The sequence below is a fragment of the Periplaneta americana genome, chromosome 10, assembly GCF_040183065.1.
Source record: "Periplaneta americana isolate PAMFEO1 chromosome 10, P.americana_PAMFEO1_priV1, whole genome shotgun sequence".
Taxonomy (NCBI): Eukaryota; Metazoa; Arthropoda; class Insecta; order Blattodea; family Blattidae; genus Periplaneta; species Periplaneta americana.
The window spans coordinates 140,976,417-140,988,650 of NC_091126.1; the positions used below are offsets into that span (position 1 = coordinate 140,976,417).

Genomic DNA, 12,234 nt, shown 5'->3' on the forward strand with positions numbered 1-12,234 from the left:
ACAATACATGGTACATAATATATATACAGGGAAGTCTGTCATATAAATTTTTTAATTCTGGATCTGAAAATTTCATTGCTTAAAGTAGTCAATTCTGGATGAAATTTTATTATCGAATTATATAGCCGTGGACCATAATTTGTACTGTGTAGTAAAGCAGCAGATGTGAAATATTTAGGTTCAACTAATTTAAGAATTTCATTTCGTCTCGTATTATGAGCATGTGGCTGAGCTACAAATTTCGTTCTATTTTTATGATAGAATTTCATTAAAGAGTATTCATAAATTTGGTCAATTCTAAAAACATTCAATTCAGAATGGATCAAATTTGTTGGATAATCCAGTCGCCTTTTCAAACAAATTTTGATTATACGTTTTTGCAACATAATTAGAGGAAAAAGAGCAGTTTTTGTAATTCCTCCCCATCCAATTATACCATATTGGATAACAGATTCAACTAGAGCCAAATAAACCAAACGTAATACGTGAGTAGGCAAGTAATGGCGAAGGTTTACAAATTTGTAAATTGTTTTACGTATTCTGTTACATAAAAAGGTGATTTGTCTATCCCATTTCAAGTGCTGATCAACAATAATTCCCAGGTATTTCACATCTACAGATTCTTTCAGGCAAGGGCATTTACAGGTTGTAGAGAGTTTACAAAATGAGTTGTGGATTATTAATTTTAAATGAGAAAGTGATTTCAATTTGTTCAATCCAGAGACTGTTAAAGAAAATGGCACCAAAGTAGTTTTAGTTATATTTAGAGATAGCAAATTTGCATCAAGCCAGTTTTTGATAAAATTTATACCTACATTGGCATGTTTATAAGTGTCCTCCCAAGTTAAACCACTGAAAATCACCACCGTATCATCAGCGTAAGAATAACAGGAGCCATTATGTACTTTCAAATCAATGTTTAATAAATCATTAATATATATTAAAAATAGAATAGGACCTAAAATTGTTCCCTGAGGGACACCTATATCAATATTTACATTTTCACTGATATTATCATCAATTTTATTCTTCATATTGTAGTTGTAATCCCCTGGTAGAGGGGAAGAGAAGGCCTGATGGCCTTATCTCTACCAGGTTAAATAAATAAATAACTAAATAAATAAATAATATTCTCCAAAGGCAAGACGCATCTTTCTGTAGAAGAATGGATTAAATCTGATGCACGTATACATAATATCCGTTGTGTCTAAGTATTTTTGCATTTGAAAAATATTGCAAGTCCTTCACCGAGTACTGACCTGGCAACTTCATAGTGTAAATGAAATCTTACACGCAGTAATGTAAAACACTCGATTATGCCAAAGAACTGATTAAATATTGTTATTTAACGTAAATATCAAATACACTCTCGAATAATTATAATATATAAAAAAAACCAATGCATTGGGGGGAAGTGGTGAGTCCGCGAAACTAATCACAAGGAAAACAATATTGTTTGCCTGAAAAATCATATACAGGGTGAGTGAGGAGGAAAGGTACATGGTTTGAAGAGTGATAATATTGATGATTCTGAACAAAAATGTTTATATTAATATAATAATAATAATAATAATAATAATAATAACTTAGACTTGACTATCTACTTTCGGAACAACTTGTAGTCTACGCAAGTACAGCGTATGCATTATGTCCAGATACTCCTCCACTCTTTCTACAGAGCTGTGCACGAGATCGGATGAGTCTACTTACGAATTATAGGGGAGTGGGTTTCTCTTTGCCTTGAACTCGGTAGAGACACGCCCGACCTTCCCTTTTATTCCTACCCCTCAACAGAAACGTTGTTCCGGTACTGCACATCGTGAGTGTTTTTGACAAAATGCATGAGCTGTAATATGTATGTAATGTAGTTGTGGCCTCCTATAACTATTGGTGTACACAGCAGATAGTTCATCGGCGCATACACACCTTTGTCTATATGAGTGTCTGCTCATGCCAAGACACCAAAATCTAGAATGCTATAGTAAATGTACCATTAACCTTATGTCTATGTGACCGAAACTTCCAGGCCTGATTACCACATCCATTTTATTCAGACGCTAGATAACCATAGCAGTAAAAGTCTTCTCTTTCTAAAATATTGTAACCCGATTACAATAGGGACCAGTCTGCTGTTCTGTTGCAGTTTCTTTACTGAGTTTCTAGATGAAGCTTGTGTGTTTAGTTTGCTAAAGAAAAAAATCAGTTTTCTGTGGTCTGTGAAAAAGTGTAAACTTCATTATGTCATAGGCCTATGAGAAATAAACTCGGTGAAACGTTTAGATTTAAATCGAACGATCGTGGAGAAGTGCTTGACAGAAAAAATGCGTGTTTAGTGATACAGGAAGCACTGTTACTAAACGTAGAACAGCACTTAATTCAGAGCACATGTGGATGCACTCACATGTTTAAAATCATGGTTGAAGCAATTTTAACTGGGCGAGTCTTCTAATTTTTTTTATGTGTTCGTTTCAAAAATCCCCGGAGAAGTGATACAATAAATTATAAGCTTACATAATAAATATGTCAGTAAATAACTAAAATAGCATTGTTTTGTAATACATCGATATAGTGTATATATACAGAGTGTTAAAAATAACGTTTACAACGTTTCAGGGATAATAGAGTAGGTAAAAACAAATATATTTTGTAAGTGACAAAACTTTGGCAGATGCGCCGTTTATTGTGTACGTAAGTGTTAGTATAATCCATAAGGAACGAGACCAATTGTCGTTTTAGAGGTGGTGTTCAAACTGCCGTCCATTGAAGGCATTGCACAACTGGTACCTTCGTACTATGGAGTGTCTGCAACGCTCAAAAAGGCCAACATTGTCTCTAATAACACGCACAGCTTCAACAACGCGAGCAACTAAGTCTTCTGCCGTATCGATCGGTGTCTCGTACACAAAACGTTTCACGTCTCCCCACAATAAGAAATCCAGTGGGGATAGGTCCGGTGATCGAGGTGACCACGGTACCGGCCCACCCCTGCCAATCCAACGATCGGGGAATGTAGTACTTAGGTGACATGACGATCAAAGTGTGGAGGGGCACCGTCATGCTGAAACCATATTCGTTCTCTGATGTTCAATGGGATATTTTCTAAAAGTTCTGGTAGGACGTCGCGTAGAAAAACAAAATAATTACCACCACGGAGACTGTTAGGCAACAGATAAGGCCCTACAAGATGGTCGTGCACGAACAGAACTAACCAGTGTGTGTTGTGACGGAAGTCAAGTCATCTATACTTCAGGCCATCTAGCGGCAAAACGGCGCATCTTCTAAAGTTTTGTCACTTAAAACAGATGTTTGTTTTTACCTCCTCTATCATCCCTGAAACGTTGTAAACGTTATTTTTAACGCCCTGTATATACTGCGTTTTATACTTATGCTTATCACCAAACACAAATTAAATTTAACAATGATATTGTGTATTACAGTATATTAAAACTTTTTAAAAATCTATCAAAGCTCGATTAATCGATAGATTAGATGAATCGATTAAATTCAAATCGTTAATCGATTAAGTATTTTGATCGATCGACAGCACTAGTAAAAATGTAACATTCGTGACAGCTGGAAAGACTGAGGTTATTAATGAAATGTTAACTTCTTAGAGAACCAAGGCATTTAAGTTATCAAGATATTAGAACTAGAAACGCAATTCTATATTAATACTTATGACACCGTTAAAGTTTTAAGAACCAATAAATCTCTTGTAACCTTGCAACTCAGCACCGGATTCTATCATAAAGTTTCATTATGTACTTAATGACAGCTATGTTAAATCGGTTAATGGTACTAGAAAACATATCACTCTTACTTCAATCAATAAGCACATTTTTTAGAGTTATAGCCTGGTTTTACCCGTAATTCTTTACTATAGGCTACAGCATAAATTTACCAAGTTATAGACCATAATTCCAAAACCGTGCGACAAAACGCGGAACTGTCGACCTCTCAGACACCAGTGGAGTTAATTAAGTAATATTTTACAATATAGCAATCTTTATTAAAGACATTGAGTGATAAAAATGAAAATGATTATATAGTGTATACTGAACTTTTTTTGTATATACTCTTGTTAGTAAGAATAAAAACATTTGAGTACCTACTCATTTCTTATTACATACTCGTAATATAGAAGCATAGTAAAATATCCTCAAGTGTCCATATTGTACAGAATATATACTCATGTTTGATAAGATTAAAAGCTAGCGTATTCTCATTTTTATAAGTTCGGTCTCATGTTATTCTGAGTATGGTTTGTAGCAGGCCAAGTTCTGAGTATTTGTTGATTTGTGTTCAGTTTAAAGTTAAATCTAAACAAAATGGTAGAATTTATGAACGATGTAGTGCCTCGTGGAAAAATATAGAAATCAACTTTACAGGGAGTTATACCTGAAATCTTGATTTGCATAATACACGTCACTGTTCGTTAACAGAAAACCACAATTTAAGTCACACAGAGTTAGTGTGCACTCGAAGTTGGTTGCTTGACGGTTGTCAGCCCACTTTGAGGTCTGTGGATATAGAGAGAAAAATTGAATCGGTGTCGGTTAGAGTTCCCGAGTAGCTCAGTGGTAGAGCGTTGGTCCGTTAAACCAAATGTCCCGGGTTCGATACCCGGCTCCGGAACAATTTTTCCCTCGAAATTATTCATAGAAAAAGACGTTAACATGAGGATTCAAAAAATCTTCGGAAGTATTTAACGCTTCACAAAAGTGAATGTAAATTGGTTAAACACGTATTTGTTCTTCATAAAACATGACCTATAAAAATATGAATGACTATCAAATTCTGAGCATACATTGTATTGTTATTTGTAATTAACAATTACAGTTCATTTTGTAAAATATGAATTGCAAAATGCAATTAGGCTATTTGTAACTTCAAAATTATATTTATTGTGTGTATATGTATAGATATACATATATATATATACTTATTTACATTTTATATATATAACTGCTCCATAATCAAAAATACTATTAGGCCAAATATACTTGTAATTGCAGAAGTGGATTGTAGCCTCCACCCAACATCCCATAATGACGTCTCCCAATATTATTTTCTTGTTTCCTGTCTTTTTTTAAATCACTCTTCTGATTCACTCTCCATTTCATATTTATTTATTTCTTTATTTATCTATTTCTTTATCAGTCTCGTTCTAATTAATTAATTAATTAATTAATTCATTCATTCATTAGTTGATTCATTAATTCATGAATTAAATAAACCATTCATAATTAATATATGTATTTATTTATTTCGATTCCTCATGGCGGAAGAAATTTTATCATGAAATTTCGACCAATGCATGGAACCGGTGCCCACCCACATCGTGATGCACTTGGGGAGCTACAATAGGTAGTGAAATCCGATAACGAAAGTCAGGTATAACGGCTCGGGGATAATCGTGCTAACCACACGATACTTCCATTCTGGTTGGATGATCGTCCACCTCTGCTTCTGTATGTGGCCGTGAGGCTAGAAGTCGGATACTCGGTCTGGCCGTTAAAGGACTGTAGCCCACAAATTATTGTTATTATTATTTAAAAAATTAAAAATTATGGTTTATTTAACGACGCTCGCAACTGCAGAGGTTATATCAGCGTCGTCAATGTGCCGAAATTTTATCCCGCAGGAATTCTTTTACATGCCAGTAAATCTACTGACATGAGCTTGTCGCATTTATGCACACTTAAATGCCATCGACCTGGGCCGAGATCGAACCCACAAACTCGATCACAGAAGGCCAGCGCTGTACCGACTACGCTACAGAGGCCGACTTATAATAATAATAATAATAATAATTATTATTATTATTATTATTATTATTATTATTATTTTACGGTATATTTATTAATATTATGCTATGTTCTAATAGAATATATTCATGAATATCATTATAAAATCTTTGAAACCATTTTTCCACATCCATCCAATTCTTAACAAACAAATTAAATTTCATATCGTGTTGGTTTCATTTTATTACAAAGTCGGCAGTAGGTATCTCTATAATAAAGATAGCATTGTTATAATTGAAGGTTTCAGAGCCATAATATGCCAAGCGCCATTTATTGAAAACGGAGAAAGCAAGGGTTAAAGTTAAGTGAATACCATAATTTAATGAATACTGACATATCATTTAGTTTTAATGTGTAGACCTATACCTTTTATTACTTGCTATATATTTTTATTGGGTTATTTTACGACGATGTATCAACATCTAGGTTATTTAGCGTCTGAATGATATGAAGGTGATAATGCCGGTGAAATGAGTCCGGGGTCCAGCACCGAAAGTTACCCAGCATTTGCTCATATATTGGGTTGAGGGAAAACCCCGGAAAAAACCTCAACCAGGTAACTTGCCCCGACCGGGATTCGAACCCGGGCCACCTGGTTTCGCAGCCAGACGCGCTGACCGTTAATACACAGGTGTGGACTACTTGCTATATGTTTCCATTGAATTATGATAATAACTTCATTTTAACCCTTGTTTTCCACGGTTTTAATAAATGGCGCTTGGCCCACTATGGTTCTGAACCCTTCAATTATAACGTGCCGCAGCACCAAGCACAGGGATTATATTGAAGGAAGGGTAGGTTGGCTATGCATTATGTCGATATAGATTTTGTTATTCTGAGAGTGAAAAATTAGAGAAGGGAAAACGATTATGGATAAAAAAATACTCAAATTTAAAAAAAAATGTTTTTTTTTTTAGTTCAGGGGGGTTTTTAACCCGTAACCCCCCTTGCGTACGCCCCTGATAATGAGGAAGAACTGTAGAACCTCGAGAAAAATTCCTCGCGCCCGCTATGTCCATCAGAAATTTAATCATGATCCAGACGGAGATCGAACTGAGGTCGCCACAGTGGAAGGCAGTGAAGCTAACCACTCGGCCACGGGCAATGTTATGGATAATGAAGGTGAAGGTGAAATCTGTACACTTTCAGATGCTCCGATTCCACGGTCCTGGTTCACCCCAATGAAACACGAAAACGGGAAGAGATACGACAGTACTATCGGTCCCAAACTTGACCTTGATCAGTAGGCCTGCCTACTAAGCTGCAAATTGGCCGTCAAAAACCACTCCCAGTAAAGGCGGGAGCCGAGTGGCTCCGAAATGCAAACACTTGCTACATTATCGGCGCTTCGCTCCACCCCCCGTCAGTCAGCACGACTTGATGTCTCAATTATTTCTGTCCGCAGAAGGAAAGGAACAGCCGTGGTGTCGAGCCAGCAAGCGCACCAGGGTCCCAGTTCTCCACGCCCCGCACACGCCGTGATCCCGCTACCGACTTCTCGCTTTTACAAACTGCTTACTCAGAAGACGAGGTGAGTACCGCACGTGCTTCACAGCTTTGCACCAGTCGAATCGGTCTTTGTTAAAAGACACAAAGTCCTCTCTTGCCGATATACACATTTTCATTGATTTCTTAATTTTTTTTCCTCGACTTAACAGAGGATGAAACAAACCAATTACACGTTCTTGCTTAGTATTATTGTGGTGAAATAATAAACACAACATAAATATTATTTTAAAATTAAACTAGTAAACAGTTCTTCAAAAATTATCACAATACTGAAAAAATATAAAGCAGTGCCTTTTAACAATGACCTATTCTATTTCAAAACATATATTTTCTAATAGATTTTGAGTATATTTAGATGTACATTAACACCCAGAGTAATGTAGCCATACCGTTCAATATCTCACAATTCCCTCTCTATTTTGCTGAATTATTGGCTCAAAAACAGTAGGGGTTGTGTGGTTCTTGAGGAATATTTACGAAACTGTTATTAGTACTTAGTTACAGTAATCGGGCATTGTGACTTAAATTAACACACTGTGAACGTCAGCTGTTAGAAGTGATTTCATTGAGCATAGGCATTCGCTCAAATCATATTGAAATCTTGACACCACAATTGATTTATTTACATTACTTATTAATTAATTTATTTATTTACTTAATCAGTCACTCATTTACTAACTTATTTAATTTTAATGAGAAATCTTGACGTGGGAAATACGTGAGGAGACACTTCGATAAAATACAGTAGGTTGTATTATATTTTACAACACAATTTCTCAAGGATACAAGAACACTTAAGGATGCAGCCGCAAAATAATTTCATTTTAAAAAGATACAGTCTGCATTCCTCTTCATCTTTAAGGTAATGTGCTTTGCATATCACTTAATTTGCACACTGAGTATACCTCATCACAATACTTCCCGCTGTTCTTCGTCATTCACGGATTCAATTGCTCGGCATTGGAACTCTCTATCCCATACCTTCAGGGGATGTCAGACACCGACTACTTTTCAAAGGCTGGATCGTTCTTAAAATATAATTTTTCCAGTATATGGTTTTTATTTTTAATATATAAATTTTCCCTATAATTTAAATAATTACTTCGATTCACATTGTTGGTAATTGTTTGACGCTTAAAATTACACGTAACTAAACTTGCCTTCATTTTGGAATTATTATTATTATTATTATTATTATTATTATTATTATTATTATTATTATTATTATTATTATTGCTACTTTTTATTTTGGTTGAGTGGAAAAGGTCTTAACTTTCCAAGTATAAATAAATAAAAAAATAAATAAATAAATAAATAAATACAATAATAAATGAATAAAAGAATAAATGAAAAATGGATAAATAAATAAATAAATAAAAATGTATAATAAATAAAGTAAACAAAAATAAATACAAATTAATTAAAAATGAATAAATAAATAAATAAATAATAGACAAAATTTAATGACAAACAAACTTTAAAGTAAACTAGTATAGCAATCTGATGTTACGAAAACGCAGTACAGCATTGTAAAAGAAAAATTATTTTATAATTAAACAATTAAGATTTCTTCGAAATATTCCACAACATAATACTTTCCTATTAAAAATGAAACCATGTTTCATAAATATGAAATATACATACATACATACATACATACATACATACATACATACATACATACATACATACATACATACATACATACATACATACATACATACATACATACATACATACATAAAAAAATGTAAAAAAATTGTACAAAATTGTAAAAATTGTAGAAAATTACTAAATTGTAAAACTATAAAAATTTGTAAAAATTGTAATTGTAATATTGTAAAATGTTGACAAGTTCCACATCTTAAAGCTTCATTGCTCATGTAAGATCTATGGAATAAAATAAATAAATGAAAAAAAATACATACATACATACATACATACATACATACATACATACATACATACATACATACATACATACATACATACATAACATATTACTGCGATGTTTCAATTAACTGAACAAATATATACAATAGAATAAACCAATTTAAAAAAACAATGACTTATACAGCCGTGTAATATTAGAAGACGGACATGCTTTTATAGTTAGCCTACTGATAACATTCGTCGAATTACGACCAAGCGCTTAAATACGGCAATTTCAATAATTAGGGAATTCTACAAACATGACAACTTAAGTGTCCGACGCTGCATAAACGGTTTGTTTATTACTACCGAAAATTCAATGTAACTGCCAAAAGTGATAACGTATTTATTTTCAAAGAGACCTTGGAATGCAAGGCAATTCCATTGTCCTGCTAGGCGCTAGAGCCAAATGACTGTTTATATTGTAGCAGATTTAGTACTAAATGACATTAATTCTTTACCAAAACATTTTACAAACCCTGATACCGCATATCATAATTTTGTTGGCATCTTCCAAATATTATCGTATTTCTCTGGTTATTAATTCCTGATTACTGTCATCACATATAACCGTACATTATATTCATTATCATTATCAACATGTTTTCTTCTACTGGATATATAAAACAATGCCGTATAATTTTACGTTTTTTACTCTAGTTTTCATCTCTTTACACATGGTTTTGTTTTACTCCACTCTGTTCAGTATTAGAAGGTGAACATATTTGCGTCAAGTTTTCTGAAACTCACTATTATAACATGTCTATTATAAAAGAGGCTTCTTCCACACAATAATAATAATAATAATAATAATAATAATAATAATAATAATAATAATAATAATAATAATAATAATAATAACCATTGAGGTTCTAGCTAATATGTACTTTATTATCAGACAGTACACCTCAATTGATGTGTCAGAGAAAAAACAATTATTGTTTGTATGAAGTCTGATTAGTGTAATATATTACTAGACAGCGATGTATGTAATGAAGGGGGAAAGGAACTGGTCACCCTACCCACTATCTCCTGGTTTAGTTGTCTCATGAGTGATGACTTAAGGGGAGGCAGAGGTGAATATTTCAAAATCCACAAAATTTATCCGATTTGTTTGAAATTGATCATGGATACTAAGTATGTTATTAGTAATGGACATACCAAGTTTCAACTTTCTAAGTACAGTAGTTCTGTAAATATTAATAATTTTATAAAGCTTTATATATTTTGATATAAAATGCTCCATATATATATTTTCAATATTTCTTTTTATTTATATGTTCAGAGAAGGTATATAAATAATGATAAGTATTAGTTTATTATGGGAATAATATAGTAATACAGTTATCTTGGTTTTAATTTCATACTTTTAAGGGCACAAAAACAAGAACTAACATCGGAATATCAAAATAAAGATAATAAAAATGGAAAAAACCAAATTTTCATTTTTTCTTCAGTTTTGTTCGAAAATTTCACCTCTGTCTCCCCTTAATGGCGTCAATTATGAGGTTGCAATCTGTGTTCGGACAGTTGATTTAAGAAGAGTAATAATAATAATAATGATGATAACAACAATAATAAAATAATACGCATAACGAAATGTATTATTTCAAGTCCGTATATTATTCTGCATTAGCTTACTAAGTCAGTGAATTCGTGTAGCAGTTAAACTGTTTCAAAGAAATCTAACCTAGTTCACTCAAAACAATGAAAGTAAACAGCCAGTTGATAATGTTATATAAACAACAGCTGAACATCGCATATGTTACGAAATGTCACAGAAATGTATCAGTTTTTCGAATTTATCAAATATGTAAATAAGTGCTCTATTCACCCAATGTGCCCGTGGCTCCAATTCTGCGTTGAATCATGTTCGGCGTCGCGAATTACCCACAAACGTCAGGCACCGACCCTGGTCCCATCTAACACAGCGTCCTCTGTGCGGCTTCGTATCTGCCCGGTCCGACAGCGATTTCCTTGACTAGTGGTTCGGCACTGCCAAGATCATGGCAACGACTGAAGTATTTCCAGCTCTCTTCCCTGTATTATCCTCACGGGTAAAGAGACTGGAGGGGAGAGGGTTGATCTTACAAGGGAAGGGTTTCGGCTCGAACAGGAATTTTTGATTAAAAATTTGTACAGAGGCTTGCCTTACAATGATGATGAAGCCCGTAAAAGCATTCATTTGTGTAACTCTCTGTTTGGTTGGTATTGGTCAATACACTTCTTTAAAAATTTACATGAGGATTTTCTATAAAATGCATGAAACAGCATGGAGGAGAGCATTAAGCACAGCACGCAGAAGCAACACCTGAACAATCTTCTGAATCACACTCCATTGCTCAAAAATCAAATGCCACCTGAATTACATTTTTTAAGTCCGAGACTTGTTCAGGATTCACGTAGCCAGCTGACTGCCAGGAATACTTAAGCACAGGGCGGAATACTGGAGCAGACAACTGGTTATGCATAACAGAGTGCATTATTCATTATAAACACTCGATTTCCCAATTTAAGTTCTGGATTCCCAGCAAGAGTCCTTATGTAATCTGTTATCCTCCGAGCATATACTTTGTATTGTCTAAGGAAATAGATATTCAGAGTTTGGATATATTTAGTTTTTTTTTTTTTCAGGTGGAATGATCATACATTCTATGTCCTAGCCTTGGAATGATTCATTTATTAAGATTGTGTCCTTGTGCGCATTCAATGAACCAAACAACAGTGTACACTTTTGATTAGGTGCAATATTTTCAGACAGAACGTTGGAGAAAAATATTCTTAAATGGGCTTTAGACATTTTACCACTCGCACTAGTTTCTAGGCTAGGCTAGGCTTATGGGTAAGGTGTCCCACCCCTTAACTTGTGCAGTGCTCTCCCCCCCCCCAACTTGTACAGTGCTCTAACAGACAAACCACACATTACACAAACGAATGCTTTTGGGAGCTTTACAGAGATATAAGGATGGGCCTGTATACAAATTTT

At 34.0% G+C, this 12,234-nt stretch overlaps 1 non-coding gene across 1 annotated transcript; it reads left to right on the forward strand.

The window, feature by feature from the left end:
- Nucleotides 1-4,563: 4,563 nt before the first annotated feature.
- TRNAN-GUU (transfer RNA asparagine (anticodon GUU)) lies at nucleotides 4,564-4,635 on the forward strand. The gene has a single exon. It is a non-coding gene; the product is annotated as a tRNA-Asn (tRNA).
- Nucleotides 4,636-12,234: the final 7,599 nt, after the last annotated feature.